At 46.0% G+C, this 21,035-nt stretch overlaps 1 protein-coding gene across 1 annotated transcript in view; it reads left to right on the forward strand.

The window, feature by feature from the left end:
• The window catches only part of LOC143740068 (kelch-like protein 29), a 462,524-nt gene that overhangs the window by 393,453 nt on the left and 48,036 nt on the right, over nt 1–21,035 (forward strand). The window lies entirely within an intron of this gene.

Consider the following 21,035-nt stretch of genomic DNA (forward strand, 5'->3'; position numbering starts at 1 on the left):
TATTTAAACATGTTCTTTAATGACTTTCTGGGCCGTCAAGTTTCATTCCCTCTGGCAGCCTATGTAGCAGTGATCCACCTCTCAGATTTAATCAAAAATATCTTCATTTGTGTTCCGAAGATGAACGAAGGTCTTACGGGGTTGGTACAGCATGGGGGTGAGTAATTAATGACTTAATTTTCATTTTTGGGTGAACTAACCCTTTAACGGTATTTTGGAACTGATGTGTGAATGGTCTGTTAGCGGTAAAAAGCCAGAATGTTGTTGCTTGTGTGAACAACACATTTTGGAATTTACCGGTAAAGTCGTTCTGGCAATTTCACGGTAATTTACCGGGATAGCTGTATAAAAGGGGCTAATGTCCCCATAACACATAAAAACCCAACAGTGGTGGTGTTGGGTTGATGTCTATGAGTGTGTGTGCCCTGTGCTCTATGTTAGCGCTGTTGTTCAGCGTACCAGACTCTGTCAGGGTACAAACCAATTTATTTGAGTTGACCAAAGCAAAAGCTGTTTGTTTACTAGTCATGTAAATTAAGCCTGTAAGGGTGTTTGTTTTAGTCCCAGGATGCAATGAGGATTTCCAGAGTTATTCTGGTGTATCACTATTCTAATGGATTCTCTGCTTGACATTGTACATTATTTAGTTTGACTAGGTAGGGAATGTATTAATAATAAATCTGAGAGTAATGATACATTCCTCTCTTTTACCTCAGAAGAACAAGAAAAAAGATTATTTTTCGTATGACCCCTTTCACTAATTTCTGCCACCTTTTTGAGGCCCAGCTAAGAGGCTTTCATTGTCTTTGAGTTATTATTTTTTTTAATTGGTTGGCACAGAGACTAGGCCCAAGTAATCTTAGATTGAGATACGAAATGAAGTGTCACGAGTTTGGCCAACAGAAGACCCGCTCTCCACAGTTTAGCACATATTTACGAGGAGTCTAACCGTTGCAGATTTGCCCTGAACCCCGACCCCTCGTTCCCTCGCAGCTGCCTCGGCTTCAGGCATGTGTGGACTGCTTGAACTGCCTGCCTGACATCTCATGTTAGCCTATGAGTGTGCACCTCCTGTGAGACACTGATCTGGAAAGCAGGTACACCTGTCACACCAAAGAATTCACAGCGTGTTTTAAAGCACTGGGAACACTGCAGAGTAACTTCATCTTGTTTGTTTAAGATTGGTAATTTGTGGACACTGCAAAAAGGAAATGTGAACATGCATGATATTTATAGAAGCAGATGCTAACTAACAAGAAGTCGAAGAAGGAACAATCATTTCTGTCTCTTGTCAGTCTTCTGGGTTTCTCATAAGAGTAAAGCCAGTGACACACCTTGCCGACGGTCATCTGTCAGGCAACATCGGGCCAGTTTTGAGCATCGACTGACTTAGATTTGTCTCTGCACCATTTGTATACCTGTAGTCTTAATTTTGCTTTCCCTTTTTGAATGACGAATATAGATGAATAGATCTGTTTGAATGGACAGTTATCTCCTTTACCCGCAGACACAGTCCTTTCGGTGTACTCAGGTTTTTTCCTTGACGCGAGGCAACAACACAGTCGGCTTTCATCAGTGCTATTTCTTTGGCGTTCATTTGGTGTACCTAAAGATAGATGACTAGATAAGGAAAATTTGTGAAGACGGACTTTGAATGTTGACTTGACAAAACCTTGCCCAAAAGTTTCAAAAAGCAACTGTTTATTTTGTTTAAAGTATAAGTGTTATTTAGTATCTTGAATGCTGTGTACTTTCAATGCTAAGTCTTTACTCGGGTGTTATGAGTGGTTACTATGTGATTGGTAATGCTATCTATTGATAATTGTTAGCTGTAGTTCCCCTTCAGGGACTACCGCTGCGTGTAATCGCAGTGGGAACGCCCCCCAGCGTAGCGCGTCTGAAGCATGAATGAAATCAGTCAATGGAGCGTCACAGCGGGTGACGTCACCGACCAGGAAGCCATAAATATCCCCTGAATACACAAGCCACCAGCTTCTGTTACTTCAGCAGCGCTCTGTGTGTGTCTGATATCTTTCTATTGTGTTTGTCTGATTTTGTCAGGAGTTTTCACTATATATATATATATATATATATATAAAAAAACCAAAATGAGCGAGCAGTATAGAAAGTGTGTTCCCCCCTGTACACGTTACATCACGGGTAGGGATTCTCACGAGTTATGTGTAGCTTGTTTGGGAGTTCAGCATGCCCAGTCGGCTCTCGAGGGAGTCGATTGTGAGTATGGCGAGCGTTTTCCTTTGAGAACTCTGCGCTCGCGGCGATCGCTCTTTGAGGAGAGTGGTTTGTTGCGAGCTCCCCAGGGCTCGGGTCCCGCTTCTGTTGAGGCAGAGCGGCGGCGCTTGACTTGGGGTTCGCAGATGGATCTCACCGGCGACGCTGAGACGGGCCCCGCCCTATCTCAGCTTTCTCCGGCGGGATCCAGTGCCTCTCACCCGGCTCTGGAAGCACGCGCTGCGGCGGTTACTTCTGCCCGGGTGGAGGCACGCGATGATGTGGAACTTAGATTATCCAGTTCTGAGGATCTGGATGTCGAAAGTTTGGCATCAGAGGAAACTAGCTCACTTCATTATACTGCTGAAGAAGGTTTAATGGATGTGTTATCTCGGGCTGTTGAAAAACTCAGTATTGAATGGCCAACTGATAAACAAGAATCTAGAAATAAAAGCAAACTAGATGATAGATTTCTCTCTGCACGTCCTCAGCCTTCTCGCCGGTGCTTACCGTTCTTCCCAGACCTTCATGCTGAGGTTTCAAAGACCTGGGTTAGACCGGTTTCGAGCAGAATATATACCAATCAATCCAATGCTTATGGTAATATTTTTGGTGCAAAGTCTGCTGGATATGTGACGATGCCGAAGGCGGAGGAGACTCTCGCGAGCTATCTCTCTCCTGCCTCGGCATCTTCGCTTAAAGCACCGGCTCTTCCTTCTAGACCACTGAAAAATACTTCTGTGCTGGTGGGGAAGGCTTACTCGGCGGCTGGGCAGGCGGCTGCATGTTTGCATACAATGGCCATTATGCAGGCTTATCAGGCTGACCTGCTCAAAGATGTGTGTGAGGGGGGAGAAATTTCGGCAGATATGATCAATGAGCTCAGGCAGACTGCTGATCTCACTCTCCGGGCCACCAGGGAAACAGCTAAATCTGTTGGCCGGTCTATGGCAGCCATGGTGGCCACAGAAAGGCATTTATGGTTGAGTCAAACCTCTATGAAAGAAAAAGATAAATCTCTCCTATTAAATGCTCCTGTTTCGCCTGCGGGCCTCTTCGGTGACGCTCTTCACTCTGTCACTGAGAGGTTCCAGGAAGAGAAAAAACAGGCGGCTGCTTTTCATAAGTTTATCCCTCTCAAAGTGCGCGTCACTGGGGCTGCTGAGCGAGGGCAGTCCCAGCCGTCGAGTTCGTCTTCTAAAAGAGCACAGCAGAAGCGGAGTGTCGCGTCTCGTGCCCCCCCGCAGACAAACTGGAGGGACGAGGCGGGGCGCTCTCCGGCACGGCCTTCTCGGGGCAGGACTGATCTGAGGTCAGTCATTGTCGCCAGGAAGGCCGCGTCGAAAAAGTCCTGACGGGCTGAACGTCAGGACTCTGAGGGTGGTCCCCATCGGGAAAGACTTGAGTTCGCCGCTCAAAAGCACGGCGCCCTGTCTTTCTCGATGCCCTCAGGGGTCTGTTCTACTAACCCTGCCTATACAGGGCGTAGAGAGACTCGGCGAGCGATTTCCCGAGGGACGCTCGCCCCCTCCGAGGAGGGTTGTGGAGTGCTCAGACCAGCTGTTTCCTGCCAGTATGTTACAGGGCGCTGTGTCTGTCACTCGGGATGTTCATCCAGAGGCCAGCCTCGAGAGGCTGGTTCCCTTAGTAGAGTTCCTGGCGGAATGGGAAATGCTTCCCAATGTTTCTCAGTGGGTCCTGAATATTATAAAGAACGGGTACGCTATTCAGTTCAGAACGCGTCCACCTCGGTTCAGAGGGGTTCTGCCCACGGTGGTGGGCCCCGAGCAGGCTCTGGTATTAGAACAGGAGGTAGAAACTCTGCTGCACAAAGGGGCTATAGAACGGGTTCCTCCGCCCAGCAGGGAGTTATGATACTACAGCCGGTACTTCATCGTTCCGAAAAAAGATGGAGGGCTGCGTCCCATTCTAGATCTGCGTCTCTTAAATCGCACTGTAGGGAAGCTCAAATTCAAGATGCTCACTCTCAAACAGATCGTGTCACAAATCAGATCCGAGGACTGGTTTGTCACGATAGACCTAAAGGACGCCTACTTCCATGTATCCATCCTCCCTCAACACAGGAAGTTCCTGAGGTTCGCTTTCGGGGGCGAAGCGTACCAATATCGGGTTCTTCCGTTTGGCCTAGCACTGTCACCCCGCATGTTCACGAAGTGTATGGATGCAGCTATAGCCCCGCTGAGGCTGCAGGGCATTCATATTCTGAACTATATAGACGATTGGTTAATTCTAGCTCAATCAGAACAGCAGGCGGTTCGGCACCGAGATGTCGTTCTTGCTCACATCAAGAGGTTGGGGTTGAGGCTCAACGCCAAGAAGAGTGTTCTTTCTCCATTACAGAGAACCACTTTTCTCGGTGTAGTGTGGGATTCGACGACGATGCAGGCACAGTTGTCACCTGCTCGTGTTGCTTCGATTCTCGCCGCAGTAGATCAGGTCAAGCTAGGCCAGTCGTCCACTGTAAAACAGTTCCAGAGACTGTTAGGTCTCATGGCAGCTGCGTCCAACGTGGTACCTTTTGGCCTCCTGCACATGAGACCGTTACAGTGGTGGCTCAGAACCAGGGGATTCTCCCCGAGGGGAAATCCGTTTCGCATGATCATGAGTTCGCGACGATGTCTTCGCGCCCTGGTTATGTGGAAAGATCCTCGGTTTCTGTCCCAAGGCCCGGTGTTGGGAGCTCCTTGTCGTCGCGTTATGCTAACGACAGATGCCTCTCTCACGGGGTGGGGGGCGATCATGAGTGGTCGCCCAGCTCGGGGTCTGTGGGGGGACCATCACCGTCTATGGCACATAAATTGTCTAGAGATGTTGGCAGTGTTTCAGGCTCTGAAACACTTCCTCCCAGACCTAAGGGGCCACCATGTTCTTGTTCGAACAGACAACACATCGGTGGTCTCTTATATCAACCATCAGGGGGGTCTGCGTTCTCGCCCACTTTACAAACTGGCACGTCAGATTCTCCTATGGTCCCAGGGGAGAATTCTTTCTTTGAGAGCTATTTATCTCCCAGGGTACTTAAATCAGGGGGCAGACATCCTGTCGAGGCAGGGGCCGAGGCCCGGGGAATGGAGTCTTCACCCCGAGGTGGTGGAGCTCCTATGGGAACATTTCGGTCGTGCCGAGGTAGATCTATTTGCTTCCAGAGAGACATCACATTGTCCACTGTGGTTCTCTCTCAGCCTGCCAGCCCCACTGGGGTTGGACGCGATGGTACATCCGTGGCCGAGGTCACGTCTGTACGCTTTTCCCCCGATCGCTCTGCTCCCGGGAGTTCTGGAGAGGGTTCGCCGGGACGGGCTCAGTCTTCTGCTAATAGCCCCGTTCTGGCCGGCCCGAGTATGGTTTGCGGACCTAGTGTCTCTCCTCGACGGCTCTCCCCTAGAGATACCGATCAGGAGAGATCTACTCTCTCAGGCGAGTGGGTCGATCTTTCACCCCCGCCCAGAACTATGGAGGCTGTGGGCTTGGCCTCTGAGGGGGCCCAGCTCATAGATTCTGGTCTCTCGACTGAGGTCGTTGAGACCATCCTCCAATCCAGAGCTCCCGCCACAAGGAAGTTATATGCCGCGAGGTGGAAACTTTTCACCTCTTGGTGTGGAGAGCGCCAGCAGGACCCAGTTAACTGCCCGGTTGGTACAGTGCTGGATTTCCTGCAGGACCGGCTCTCCACAGGGTTATATCACTCCACACTGAAGGTGTATGTGGCGGCCTTAGCTGCTTACCACGACCCTTCGAGTGGAGGTTCTCTCGGGAGACACCCACTTGTATCTCGCTTCCTTCGTGGCGCCTTGAGGCTGAGGCCTGCAGTCCGCACGAGGGTACCAGCTTGGGATCTGGCCATCGTCTTGGAAGGTCTCTCCCTAGCTCCTTTCGAGCCCATCGAGGAAGTTTCGAGGAAGTTTCGGAAAAGTTCCTTACACTAAAGACTATCCTTCTACTTGCTATCTCGTCTCTAAAAAGAATTGGAGATATTCAAGCACTTACGGTGGCTCCCTCGTGCCTGGAATTTGCTCCTGGTATGGTAAAAGCTTTTCTCTGTCCGAGACCAGGGTATGTTCCTAAGGTACCAACCACTTCGGTTAGACCTATAGTTCTGCAGGCTTTCTGTCCTCCATCTTTTTTGACGTCAGACCAGGAGAAACTTAATTTGCTGTGTCCTGTTAGGGCTTTAGATGCGTATGTCCACAGAGCTGCCCTGTGGAGGAAATCAGAACAATTGTTTGTCTGTTTTGGGTCACCTAAGAAGGGGTGTCCAGCATCTAAGCAAAGGATGAGCAAGTGGGTGGTCGAGGCCATCTCGCTTGCTTACGGTTCGGCCCATCAGCCTTCACCTTTGGCTGTAAGGGCTCATTCCACCCGGAGTATGGCTGCTTCTACAGCTCTTCTTTCAGGAGCTTCTCTTCAGGACGTTTGTGATGCGGCAGGCTGGTCCTCACCGCACACTTTCGTCAGATTTTATTCCCTTGACCTTAGCTCCACTCCCGGGGCTCAGGTTCTCTCGTCGGCTTGTGTCTCCTTATGACACACGACGGGGATTTGGTCGTATGGGGATGTGGGTATTGCGTTCCCACTGCGATTACACGCAGCGGTAGTCCCTGAAGGGGAACGTCCCGGGTTACGTATGTAACCCTAGTTCCCCGAAGGGACGGACGCTGCGTGTCCTGCCATACTCTCGGCATCCCCTTGGATCGCTTGCTTCAGTAACATTAGAAGCTGGTGGCTTGTGTATTCAGGGGATATTTATAGCTTCCTGGTCGGTGACGTCACCCGCTGTGACGCTCCATTGACTGATTTCATTCATGCTTCAGACGCGCTACGCTGGGGGGCGTTCCCACTGCGATTACACGCAGCGTCCGTCCCTTCGGGGAACTAGGGTTACATACGTAACCCGGGACGTTCCAGGTTGTTGATAGTGTTGCTCTAGGGTTACTTGCGGTTAGTATTGTTTTTTAGGTCAGGAGTTTTCAAACAGGTTCTGTGGAAATGATTAGAGAAAGTGCTTTTTATTTTTTTATTTTTTTATAAAAGTATAAGTAAAAACAAATAATCAAAAATAAGCAAATAAATAAATATTATTTTAATAAAAATAACCTAGATTAAAATAAACAAATGTATAAAAGTTAGATTAAAATAAATAAGTAAATGAGTAAACAATAAATAACACTATAATGTAATCATAATATAACTTACTATACTATCAAGTATTTTCCAAACAATATTGTTGGCATATTTATAATATTATTTTTTCACAGTATAAAATGGGTCATTTTATTGGTATTTGTGGAAGCAGATGCTATTTAAAACGAAGGTATAATCAGGTATAATGCTTACAATATTGTATGTAGGTTTTATTTACCTGGATTTCTCATTAAAAAAAAATACTGGCTAATTAAAATAGAATTTGCATCAAAGCCACATATGCTAGAAAAGTCACATGACTGCAGGTGGTTCCTCGCTAATTACTTCAATTCATATCAGACTCTTTTATGTGAGAAAACGTGAGTCATAATGATTTTTCATTTGTTCCACAGATGTCTGTATTTATAACCGCACTTTCATTAAGCGAGTCTCTGCCTCGTATAATTAGTTCCTTCCTGTACACCGCTGTAAAAGTCTCATTAAAAAAGAGGCAGAAGTCGCCTGATAACACTCTCCCTCTGTGTAATTAATGGTCTTACTCACGAGCCGCTGAGCTGACAATGAACTGCCCGCTTCTGAACCACTCGCCTAGAGAGAGGTTGAAATATCTGCTTGCGAGCCATCTGCTTTACTGTACGGGGGATCCAGTGGGAACGTCTGATTTTACATGCAAAAAAATTATATTTTAACTTATTAGTGGTGTTTGCTTGTAGTCAAGACCACCTAAACCGAGACCAAGTCAAGACCAAGACGTGTGTGTCAGTGCGTCAGTATGCGTCGAGACCTAGACAAAACCAAGACTTTGAGGGATTGAGACCAAAACAAGACCAAGGCAGGGCGAGACTGAGTCAAGACCAAGACCAGACCAGCACTCCTTAAATTCATCTAAAAAATCCACACTTACTGCCTGAGAAATATTTTCTATTTAATCAATAAATACAATTAGAATAATCAGACACTATAGAGCTGTTACCAATCAAATGAAATCACTAACAACAGAATTCATCTTTGCACTGCAGAGGTGGCACAGAAGTTGCATCTGAATCGGTACAATTACAACTGCATAAATAATGTTGAGATTAATGTTTTGAAAATAAAATTGTTTACCTTTTCATATATATCATGCAGGGGCGATTCCAGGATTTTATAAATGGGGGGGCACAGGTGGGACCAAGATCCAGTCAGGGGGGGCCCATGGGAAATCTGAAAATTCAAATGGAAATAAATACGTGTTTAGAAAATATTAAGCACAATTTAAAAAAAATCTTTGCAATGCTCAATGACCTAATATAGATGGTATTAAATGTGGCACTGAACAAGAGCCTGAAAATCATTTTGTATTATACATGGATTGGACCACACAGTTTTGTGTGTGTGTGTGATGCATGGATTGGACCACACAGTTGTGTGTGTGATGCATGGATTGGACCACACAGTTTTGTGTGTGTGTGTGTGTGTGATGCATGGATTGGACCACACAGTTTTGTGTGTGTGTGTGATGCATGGATTGGACCACACAGTTGTGTGTGTGTGTGTGTGATGCATGGATTGGACCACACAGTTGTGTGTGTGTGTGTGTGATGCATGGATTGGACCACACAGTTTTGTGTGTGGTTGTGTGGTTGTGTCTGTGTCTGTGTGGTTGTGTCTGTGTGTGTGTGTTGGCGAACGTTCTCTGCATGAAATCTGTCTCTGACATGGTTTCTTCTTAAAGAATCTGTGTGTGTGTGTGTGTGTGTGTGTGTGTGTGTGTGTGTGTGTGTGTGTGTGTGTGTGTGTGTGTGTGTGTGTGTGTGTGTGTGTGTGTGTGTGTGTGTGTGTGTGTGTGTGTGTGTGTGTGTGTGTGTGTGTGTGTGTGTGTGTGATGCATGGATTGGACCACACACTTTTGTGTGTGTGTGTGTGTGTGATGCATGGATTGGACCACACAGTTTTGTGTGTGTGTGTGATGCATGGATTGGACCACACAGTTTTGTGTGTGTGTGTGTGATGCATGGATTGGACCACACAGTTGTGTGTGTGTGTGTGATGCATGGATTGGACCACACAGTTGTGTGTGTGTGTGTGTGATGCATGGATTGGACCACACAGTTTTGTGTGTGTGTGTGTGTGATGCATGGATTGGACCACACAGTTTTGTGTGTGTGTGTGATGCATGGATTGGACCACACAGTTTTGTGTGTGTGTGTGTGATGCATGGATTGGACCACACAGTTTTGTGTGTGTGTGTGATACATGGATTGGACCACACAGTTTTGTGTGTGGTTGTGTGGTTGTGTCTGTGTCTGTGTGGTTGTGTCTGTGTGTGTGTGTTGGCGAACGTTCTCTGCATGAAATCTGTCTCTGACATGGTTTCTTCTTAAAGAAACCTTGGATGTCCTGTTGCGGTGTAAAAATAAACAAATACCCATTCAGTATAAATTACACAGAGTTCTAATTATAGTGCCTTTAGTCTTTAAAACAAAAGATAAAGTAACATGTGGCTCATTCCTGGTATGCGGTGACATTTTGGCTTCATAAATGTTGGGAAAAAAAGGCATGATTTTCATGTTTTTAGCATTCTATCAAAATAGTGACATGTTTAACATATAGGTTTGATGTTTGACATATAGGTCAAGCTCAGGGACTCTATATTAATAATTATTGGTAGATTGTTCAGACACTGTCCATAAAAATATTCCACCCTGTTGGGGACATATACGTGTATCACAACATGTTAATAATGTAAATGTTAAACAATAATGAGCTTTTCTTGCATAGTATATGGCCCCTGTGCCATCTTAGATTTTTTCTTCTTCTTGAAACAAGCAAAACAATTTTTGATGAATCAAATATGTTTAACATTCCATCCTGCTAGGTTTATAGATCTAACAGGGTGGAAAATTCTGAGCTAAGTTAGCCATAGCTCTTTGAGTGATCAACATTTTTAGCTAGCTAACCTTCTACAGATGAACAGAACTTTTATAACTATGTCAGATTTGTTTTTACATTTTTTTGATAGGACAAACATTCTCCATAACATAGACTAACATGGTGGAACTTTAAAGGTGGGACAAGCAGGATAAAATTACAAAAACTAAAAAAAAAGTAAGGAGTGAGAGCTGAAGCATACCTCAGTTTGTACAGTTGAATTCCAGCAGGTAAAAGAAAAGAAATTTCACTTCTTGAAAATGGTCTCAAGGAAATTGCAGTTGGATTTGGAAGGCAAAAAAGTACATACTAACAGGGTGGAAGGTGATTTCAGGTACGCAGTAATTGAAGAAAGTTTTAAGAAAAAGACCTATATTTCCACATGATTTATATGTATGATTAGAGGCAATTTAGCCTAGTCTATTACAGAATTTAAAAATATAAAAATATAGCAGTGATTGACAGCGCTCTGATCCAATGGCGTTGGGCATTGTCAGGTTGACAGTAAATCTAGCCCAATGATGTTGGGGGGGCACCAGGGGGGGCCAATCATATTTCAGGGGGGGCCAGTGCCACCCCGTGCCCCCTTCTAGAGACGCCCCTGATATCATGGCTGGCAAGTAAATAAAAAAAATTACTAGCCAATGGCGATTCTTCTACCTAGGTGTGCATAGAGGGGGTCTATGTATGTCATAGTATGGGGGTCGTCGGGGGTCCAGGAGGAAATTGCATAACTCCTGACACAAATTAAGACAAATACTGAAACTTGAGTCTTATATCTTTTTAGTTTGTCAAGGTAATAACATGACATCTGATAGTAATGTTATCCGTGGTTCTCCAATTTTTTAGAGTGCCGTACCCCTCTTCCACTTAAACTGCAGTCACACCTTTTCCATAAAGGGACAATATTTGCCCCCTTTAATACATTTTTCCATTTCATTTTTTACCTTTGTAATACCTTTAAAAAATAAATAATTCATTAAATAAAACAATGTTCAATAAATAGGCAATGTTAAAAATCGTTTAATATTAATAAAAATATTGTATTAAAATCGCCAGTAGGTGGAAAAACAAGTTCGGTAGAAAACAAGTTCTTTTAACAGAAATGCTCTGATTTGGGGGTTAAATTATTGAATTCTGGCATTTGTGGCCACAGCGGATTAAACTGAAACTTTCCTATTTCAGACGACCAACTACGCTTGGCTAATGTTACTATCTTGTTCTGTAACTCACTTGCCTAGTAACCATAGTAACGGTGCGCACGCTTTCGCGCTTTCTGCTATGAAGTGGAGTTATATATAAAAAAACATAATACTTTTGTAACGAAATCCAAGACTTTGTATACCAAATTCAAGGCTTGTAAGGCCTTAATTTGAGATTATTTTTCAATGCTTTTAAGATCCCGCAGGTACCCTGGTTAATGTGTCTTGTCCCCTTACGATGACAGTAAACTAATTATTAGGCTAAGGTTACATTACATGAGTCACGTCACATAGTGGTCTATTTTCAGTTAAAAATTGCGAAAATAGACAAAAGTTTATTAGTTTGCCTGATTATTTTTGTGATTCGTTTAACATTTATGACCTAAAAAAAACTCATTAGGAAATGTTTAGTTTAGCAACTTACATCTTATCGCACTTGACCGACCGTAAACTGAAGTGCGTCGAGTCGCTCCTGTCTATGAGTCGCTCTCTACTAAAATTCGCGCTGCGAACATAAAGCCCGCCTACTTTGATTTGATTGGTCATCTCAAATATTCTGACATTGACGAGCAGTGACAGACCAATGAGGCTCAGATGAACACACACACACACACTTCTGTTTGTTCTGATGTGCTTTGCGCCGCTGCGGAAGAACGCGCTGATTACAAGACTGAAGCAAACACGAAGGCTTATCACATTGAAGATTGAAATGGAGAAAACAGGACAGAGTAACTCGGCGGATATCGCTCATATAAATTTTTTTTTACGACGTAGTTAAGGCTACGTAGTTTTTTTCGTAGTTAGGCGGCCGCCTTAGTAACAAAGTGCTGCGGGAAACCCTGCAACCATGATGTCCTTAGTGGCTCGGATGCCAGGAGTCTATGGAGACTTCCATTCTGTTCGTTGGTACATCCAATAACAGAACATTTGTAATGTTTTTTTTTGTGTGAATTTTGCATAATAGGTCCCCTTTAATTATATCATATAATTATTATAGTTATAATTATATATAATTATATTAATTATAGTATAAAAATAAGATTTCATACAAGTACTTTTTTGAAATTATATCTACTCGGTTACTATCGTAAGCTCAGTTCCCTGAGAGAGGGAACGAGTATTGCGTAGCTATACGCAGTAGGGAAAACTCCTTTTCCTCGATTTACTGAAGCCTATTTGTAAAACGCATTTGCAGCTGTACAGCTAGCACATTGAGCGTCTGTCACGCTCATAGGCTGTGCTGCAGCAACTGCACATCCAATGGCGCGGGCGACTCTGACGCTCGACCAAAGAGCTAGCCCAACGTCAGAGCCCGCCGAGGGGGCATGGCACAGCCTAAATAGACCCCCGAAACCGCCATTATAGCAGGTTTATACGACTGAAGCGACAACTTCACCAGTTACCGCAGTGCGGCCGACTACGCAATACTCGTTCCCTCTCTCAGGGAACTGAGGTTACGATAGTAACCGAGTAGTTCCCTTTCGAACGGTCACTTCGTATTGCGTAGCTATACGCAGTGGGGACGCCATGCAAAACGCCGCACCCAAGTAACTGGTTGCACTGCAAACTCAGGACCCCTGAGTTAACAGAACAAGCCAGAACCCAATAATATATGTATATATGGAAATATATAACAGACCAGACACTGTTGAGTCTGAATAATATATATAAGTCAGTAACAACTAACAGAATATACTAACAAAACCAGACACCGTCGGGATTATTAGTATAACTTTATAACCGGCTGAAGCGGGTTTAATAATATGTATGTGATTATGCACAGTAATCTTTGTAGACAAGACCAGACACCGTCAGGCCTACATCACACCGAAAGCACCTTCGCCTGCAGGGAAGGTACCTCCATATTATAGAACTTCATAAATGTGGAAGGCGAGGACCAGCCGGCCGCATCACAAATATCTTGAATGGGAAACCCAGATGACCAAGCCCACGACGAGGCCATGCCTCTGGTCGAATGGGCCTTGACACCTATGGGGCAAACCTGACCCACTGAGGTGTAGGCCAAAGAAATGGCATCACCTATTCATCTAGACAGTCTTTGCTTAGTGACTGGATCACCCTTAGATCTGCCACCAAAGCAGACAAACAGCTGTTCTGACTGTCTAAAGGACGCAGAACGCTCCAGATAAATTCTCAGCGCCCTAACAGGGCAGAGAAGATTAACCTCCCCATCCTCGGCAGAAGGGGGAAGGGCTAACAACGTAATAACTTGTGCTCTAAACGGCGTTGAGAGCACCTTGGGTACGTAACCATGCCCGGGTTTGAGATTGACTCTGGAGTCACCCGATCCAAACTCCAAACATGCAGGACTCACAGAGAGGGCCTGCAGATCTCCCACTCGCTTGATAGATGCCAATGCCAACAGGAGAGCAGTCTTTAGCGAGAGTGGTTTTAGATCAACCGACTGGAGCGGCTCAAAAGGCGGTCCCTTCAGGGCCCTAAGGACCGTGGAGAGGTCCCAAGGTGGCACCGAAGGGGGCCTGGAGGGGTTAATCCTCCTAGCACCTTTCAGAAACTTTACCACCAGGTCATTCCTTCCTAGTGATCGGCCACCCACCAAAGCATGATGCGCTGCGATGGCTGCCACATACACTTTGAGCGTGGACGGGGTGCGGCCTGCGTCCAGTAGCTCCTGCAGGAAAGAGAGCACCACAGAAACCTCACATGACTCTGGGTCAATACGATTTTTCGAGCACCAGCTGGAAAAACCCGACCATTTTAAAGCATAAAGGTGCCGAGTAGACGGGGCCCTTGCTTCAGAGATAGTGTTTAAGACCCTGTCAGGGAGGTCCCCGGGTACCCGTTTAGGAGCCACACATGGAGGGCCCATAAATCGGGTCGGGGATGCCATATCGTTCCGTTGGCCTGTGTGAGGAGATCCTTCCTCATAGGAACAGGCCAGGGGATCGTGTCTGACAACTGAACCAGTTCCGGTAACCATGGTCTGGATTTCCAGAGAGGAGCCACCAGAAGGACTGACCATCCGCTCTCCCTGACCCGTTCGATGACTTGTGGAATCATCGAGACGGGGGGAAAAGCATAAAGGGTCAACTGGGCCAGGGATGAGCCAGCGCGTCCCTGTTTTTCGAGAAGAACACCCTGCAGTGGGTGTTGGCTCTCGAGGCGAAAAGGTCGACTTCGGCCTCGCCGAACATCTCCCATATCAGACTTGACCGTCTGAGGGTTCAGGGACCACTCGCCTAGGGGAGTGTTGCCCCGTGAGAGCATATCCGCGCCCATATTTTGGACGCCCGGGATGTGCGCTGCTCTCAGCGAGCTCAGATTGGCCTGTGCCCACAGGAGGAGGTCCCTCGCCATAGCATACAGTTTGCCTGACCTGATGCCGCCCTGGCGATTCATGTAGGCCACCACCGACATGCTGTCTGTACGGACCAGGACGTGGTGACCCCTGAGGTTTGACGCAAAAGCTTGCAGGGCCAAACCAACTGCTTTCATTTCCAGACAGTTGATATGTAAGCTCTGCTCCGTGCTCGACCAGAGGCCGGAGGCAGGCTTGCCCTCGTGCAGAGCTCCCCAACCCAGGTTGGACGCGTCTGTAAAAACCACCTTCCTTCTGGAAACTACCCCCATGGTCACCCCATTGTGGTACCAGTCCTGAGCCCGCCAGGGAATCAGTGTTCTTAAACACCCGTGATTCACCAGAATGAAACCAAATCCCTGTGAATTATCAGTTCGTCTCTCGACTGCGCCAGCACCAGCCAGTCGTAGAGATAATTCAGCACGTGCACTCCCTGACTTTTCAGTGGGGAGAGCGCTGCATCCATACATTTCGTGAATGTGCGGCGTGCCATGGACAGACCGAACGGCAGGACGGTGTATTGATATGCCCTCCCCTCGAAGGCGAATCTCAAGAATGGCCTGTAACGAGGGTCGATCTGAATATGAAAATATGCATCTTTCGATATACCGTATTCGAATCGTATATCGAATACATTAGCGCGGGAGGGACTGATTCTATCGCTCCTTTTGCTAATAAATTCTGAACTTCGGAGCGAAGCACGTGACCCACGCTGCTTCTCACCGACGTCTCGATAACCGCCTGGAATTTGGGGGGTCTGCGAGGGAATTGGTTTATGACCCAACTCTACACACCGGGGATAGATTGCCAAGCTATGGCCCATGTGGCTAGGGCTTGACACACTGAATGGGACGGGCCGCCTAACATAGGGGGACCTGATACCCTTATAATGTGATTTGTGCACGCACTGAGTGTTTGACTGACTGTTCAGGCTTTTGCCCGGGGGAAAGTCAGTGTTAAAACAGGGAGGGGGCCACCTAGAGAAGGGGGACCATGAACCCGTGTGTTGTGATTGTGAAACATGCTCTTTTTGTGCTTTATTTGGGTCGCCGTGAAAACGGCGTTTGTTTGCAAAAACGCGCTCACTGCTGCGGGCCTGTTTACAATGATAAAATCCCCAGCCGCCTGAACTGAACAGGGAGCTGTGGGAAGTTTTGCTGGCTTTTTCGAGGGTGGTCCGGCTAGTGCGAGACACGAGCCCACTCTCTTCCCGCTTGTTGCTAGGACGACTTCGGTGGTACCTGGTCAATCACGACGCTGGGTCGCGGGCCTTGACGCCGGAGGAGCGGGTAGCGCTTCGCATGCCTTGACTGGCGGTGGCTAGCAGCGGCCGCAGGGCGGGGCTGAGAGGCCTGCTTCACCGGTTTAGCTGGGTGAGGCGAAGGCGGTGGTTTGGGCTTGCTGGATGAAGAGCTCGAACGTTTCGGCAAGAAGTGTCGCATAGCCTGGGACGCTTTCTGTGCCTCTGTGTACCTCTCCGAGAATCCTTTCACCGCCGGGCCGAAGAGACCGGAGCTAGAAACCGGGGCGTCGAGAAATCTAGTCCTGTCAGCCTCCTTGATCTCGATGATGTGTTCGCCATGTTCCTTCCGATGGCCTGTGCTGTAGCCTTAGTAGCACGCAGCGCTAAGTCTGTAGCACTTCTCAGGTCTCGAAAGGCCTCCAGTGCCGGGCCAGCCTCGTCCATGGACGGGAGGAGATTGGCCTGGTAGACCTGCAACACGGCCATCGTGTGCAGGGCCGAAGCAGCCTGACCGGAGGCGGCATACGCGCGTCCAGCGAGGGCTGATGTGTTTCGGCACGGTTTGTTTGGATGCGCGGCTCTAGCTCGCCAGCTAGCTGCAGTGCTCGGGCAAAGATGAGCGGCCACGGCCTCTTCGAGGGGCCGCAAAGACTCATAACCCTTTTCCGCTGCGCCATCCACGGAGGAGAGCGTCGCGGAAACTGCATATACCACACGTGCAGAGTAAGGAGCGCGCCAGGCCTTGGTAAGCTCCTCGTGGACTTCGGGGAAAAATGGCGCTGGTTTGTGACGAGGGGCCTGCTGGCGCCCCGACAGGAACCATCCATCCAGCCGACTACGAGGCGGTTCCTCGGGCGTGGCCCACTCTAGCTCGAGGTCTATTCGGGGGTCTATTTAGGCTGTGCCACGCCCCCTCGGCGGGCTCTGACGTTGGGCTAGCTCTTTGGTAGAGCGTCAGAGTCGCCCGCGCCATTGGATGTGCAGTTGCTGCAGCACAGCCTATGAGAATGACAGACGCTCAATGTGCTAGCTGTGCAGCTGCAAATGCGTTTTACAAATAGCTTTCAGTAAATCGAGGAAAAGGAGTTTTCCCCACTGCGTATAGCTACGCAATACGAAGTGACCGTTCGAAAGGGAACTTGAAATTTGTGAGCATTTGTATTATGGTGAAATTTTTGATCCCCTGTTAATTTCTGACCCAGCACAACAGTTACAAAAGAAATCAGATTAGAAATAAGATATTGATTGCATTTGAAGCAGGAAGTTTAACATTTAATCACATTAAAGGTGCTGTATGTATTTTTTTTTGTACTGCACTAAAGCATGAAAATACCATACTATGTTTCCAGATATTTAGGATACATGATATGTTCAAATAATCGTTTCTCCGAAAAACTGCTACAGCCAGTTATTCTACTTTGAAATGTGAATTCAGTGCCAATTTACACAGTAACATTTGACAGTTGGCAGAGAAAACAGCGTATTGCAGCTGGGAAAGCCAGCAAACGAACTTGGTCGGAGATCACAAATTCTACAAGACCTTAAAAGCATCGGCATCCATCTAAAAATATCCATGCGGATAAAAAAAGCAGATTAAAAAATACGGTGTAAGGTATTTCACCATTGTCATTTGCAATTGTTCCTGTTGCGTGTCATCAATCTGACAATTTGTATGAGTTTCGAGTCTGAGGAGGAGGGTGCGGGGCAAACAACTCTCCAATATTTTGAATTTGGACTTCAGTACCCATTTCAATCGCTAGCTGTCAATATTACATAATGCATATTTAATGATGTTAACAAGTAAATCAGACAATGCACTGGCAATTTAGTCAATATCCCCACAGTTGTGGTCTTGAAATAAAACCTTAGTTCTCTTAGACTGAGGAAGACAAATGCAGTTGAGACTGAGACAAGACCAAGGCAATTAAAAAATAGTCTTGAGGACACTAACAAAAATACTAAGAAAATATTTTTTTTTCCATAGCGGTACTTTACTATACGATCTGATGATGAAAATATACCATGCTGGACAGTGAAAATGTTGATAGGCAACTACTAGGTAACTATATTAAAGTCCCCCTGTTGTCAATCATTTTATTGTATTGTATTTATTTATTTATAGAGCACTATTCAGGCTACACAGTAGCTCAAAAGTGCTCTATATTACAAGTGAATAAAGCAATAATAAAAATAAATACAAACTAAAACAAAGACAACAACAACAAACAATAAAATATCCATTAAAAAGTTAAAACGCAAGAGAGAAATTGTTTGATTTTAATCAGCACTGGAAGGTACTTAGTGTAAGGGACAATCTAACCTCAAAAGGCAAGCTGTTCCATAATCTTGGGCCAGTGACTGCAAAAGCGCAGCCACCTTTAAAATTAAGGCACACTATTGGGTTTAATAATAGTTTATTTGAGTATCTCAACATTACATTTGATTTATATGGCTTAATAAGCTCAACGAAATAGTCTGGCGCCATTCCATGCAATGCCTTAAAAACATATGTCAAGACCATGTATTGGATCCTGTAATGCACTGGTAGCCAGCCTAATGAGGATAACAGTGGGGTAACATGATCAGTCGTCTTAGCCTTCATAAGCATTCTAGCAGTGGCATTTTGCACTAGCTGAAGACATGCCACATGAGTCTGGCAGGTCCCGGAATAAATAACATTACAATAGTCTAAATGGGAAAAAATAAAAGTATGGATGACTTTTTCTAAGTTACTAGTTGAAAGAAACGCTTTTAATTTGGCTATTGCCCTCTGATAAAAGAAATAATTCTGAACTACAGTTTTTATTTGTTCATCGAACTTCAGCGAGAAATAAAAAAAGACCCCTAAGTTGTATACTTGGCCCTGTAAGTAGCAAGCCCAAGGGCTTAAAAGGATCTCCGGCTAGTTTGCCTATTTGGTCTAGATATGATGTGAATACCCCTCCTAATTAAGGCGCTTGGTTAAAAATACCTGAAACGCTTTCATGATTAAGAAAAATAAAAAAGCGCGATCACTACTTTTTCAGCTTTTTTGTACAATGGGCCGTCGATTGTTGATGACGCACGACGGTCCTGAGCGCTAAACTAAAAAGAACACGTCAGAGGCTATCGTTCGCGGGCATTTTCTTTTACTGTCTATGAGTTCGACACACTCTTCTACAGTTCATCATCGGACCCACCTAGAGAGATAAAATGCCACATTGTGTGGCTGTTGGTTGTGATGCCCATTCAAAAACAAACAAGAGTGGTGATTTGACCTTCCACTGTTTTCCTAGTTCTGATGCAAAGAGAAGAAACAATGGGAAGATGCTTGTGGGCGAGTGAAACTCCCCAATTACCCACGGCTCTGTTCTCGTCACTTTAGCCCTGATTCATTTGAGGATTTTGATCGCCGACAGCTGATGAACGAGCTCATGGGGGTTCGTGGTTACAGGCGAGTACTTAAACCGAATGCAATACCCGCGATTTTTCCTCACAAGAATGCTAAACGTCCGCGTATTTCAAGTGTAAATCGTGAACAGAAACGGCTTAGGCAAGCGACGCTGGATAGCATGTTAAGTAGCACTAGCGCTTGTGTCTCCACTTGTGCAGAGGAAATCATGGACTGTGTCAAACCAGACAACCATGCACTTGTCGAGGCTGTAATGGAAGATAAAAGCGTACAGTGTTCTCCAATTAAAGTTGATGCAGAGACTCAGACGAATTTCGGGCCATACCAATTGGATGCAGCTGTACAGTGGCCAGCTGACGCACACTACCAGGTGAAGACCGACCATAGTAGTTACGCACGTAAACATGAGTCGGTAGTGGAGGATGACAACTCTCAAGATCTGTTCTTATCAGATAATGAACCTAGCGATCTCTCTCAGTCACAGCGTAGTCTATTTGATCCGGATTACACTGCAAGTGCATCAGAGTCCTCTCAAAGTACACAGGGCTCACGACCTTCAATTAATTCACATGTTGAAGTAATTAGCACTAGAGTTTTTCTAGTTTTTGAGGAGCAGTTACAGCAATTGCTTCGACATTGTTCAAAGTGTGGCTCCCTTATTGTTCAGGAAGAAATGAGAGAGCTACACAATGATGGATCACAATTGACATTAGAACTCGCATGCATTAATGGCTGCAGTTACAGATGGCAAAGTCAACCTCCTGGAAAACACTGCAAAGGGATAGGAAACCTGCTCTTATCAGCGTCAGTCTTCTTCAGTGGGATCCATTTTGCAAAATTTGAGCGCTTCTGTCACAATATGAACCTAAAGACAATAAGTGCTGATACATATGCAACGCTGAGGAAGAGGTACGTGTTTCCTGTGATTGAAAAAACATGGAATAACGAGCAGAGTACTGTGTTTACCACAATGACGAACCAGCAAGAAGTTGTGCTCTGTGGAGATGGCCGGTGTGACTCTCCTGGTCACTCAGCTAAATACTGTACGTACACCTTTATGGATGCACTGACTGAAAAGGTGGTGGACTTTAAAGTTGTAAGTTGCACCCAAGTGTCAAGCTCCAACACAATGGAGATCAAGGGTTTCAAAGATGCTCTACAAACAATGGAAGAGAATGGAGTTAAGGTGAGCACCATCTCCACTGACCGCCACCCTCAAATTGTGAAAGAAATGAGGGTAAACAATCCTGAAAAACATCATCAATTTGACCCATGGTGTGTAGCCAAAGGCCTATCAAAAAAATTAGCGAAGGCAGCAAAGACAAAGGAATGTGAAGGCCTGGCAGAGTGGATAACATCCATCATAAATCATTTGTGGTGGTGTGCACAAACATGTGAGGGTAATGCTGAACTGTTGAGAGAGAGGTGGGTCTCCATAGTACACCATGTTACCAACCGTCATGAGTGGCCTGGGAACAGGTACTACCACAAATGTCCACACGAGCCCCTTGACGAGGCAGTCCAAAGAGGAAAGCTGTGGCTAAAGCCGGGATC

The sequence above is a fragment of the Siphateles boraxobius genome, unplaced genomic scaffold (genome assembly GCF_051911475.1).
Source record: "Siphateles boraxobius isolate OS27281-9 unplaced genomic scaffold, OSU_SipBor_1 164, whole genome shotgun sequence".
Classification (NCBI taxonomy): Eukaryota; Metazoa; Chordata; class Actinopteri; order Cypriniformes; family Leuciscidae; genus Siphateles; species Siphateles boraxobius.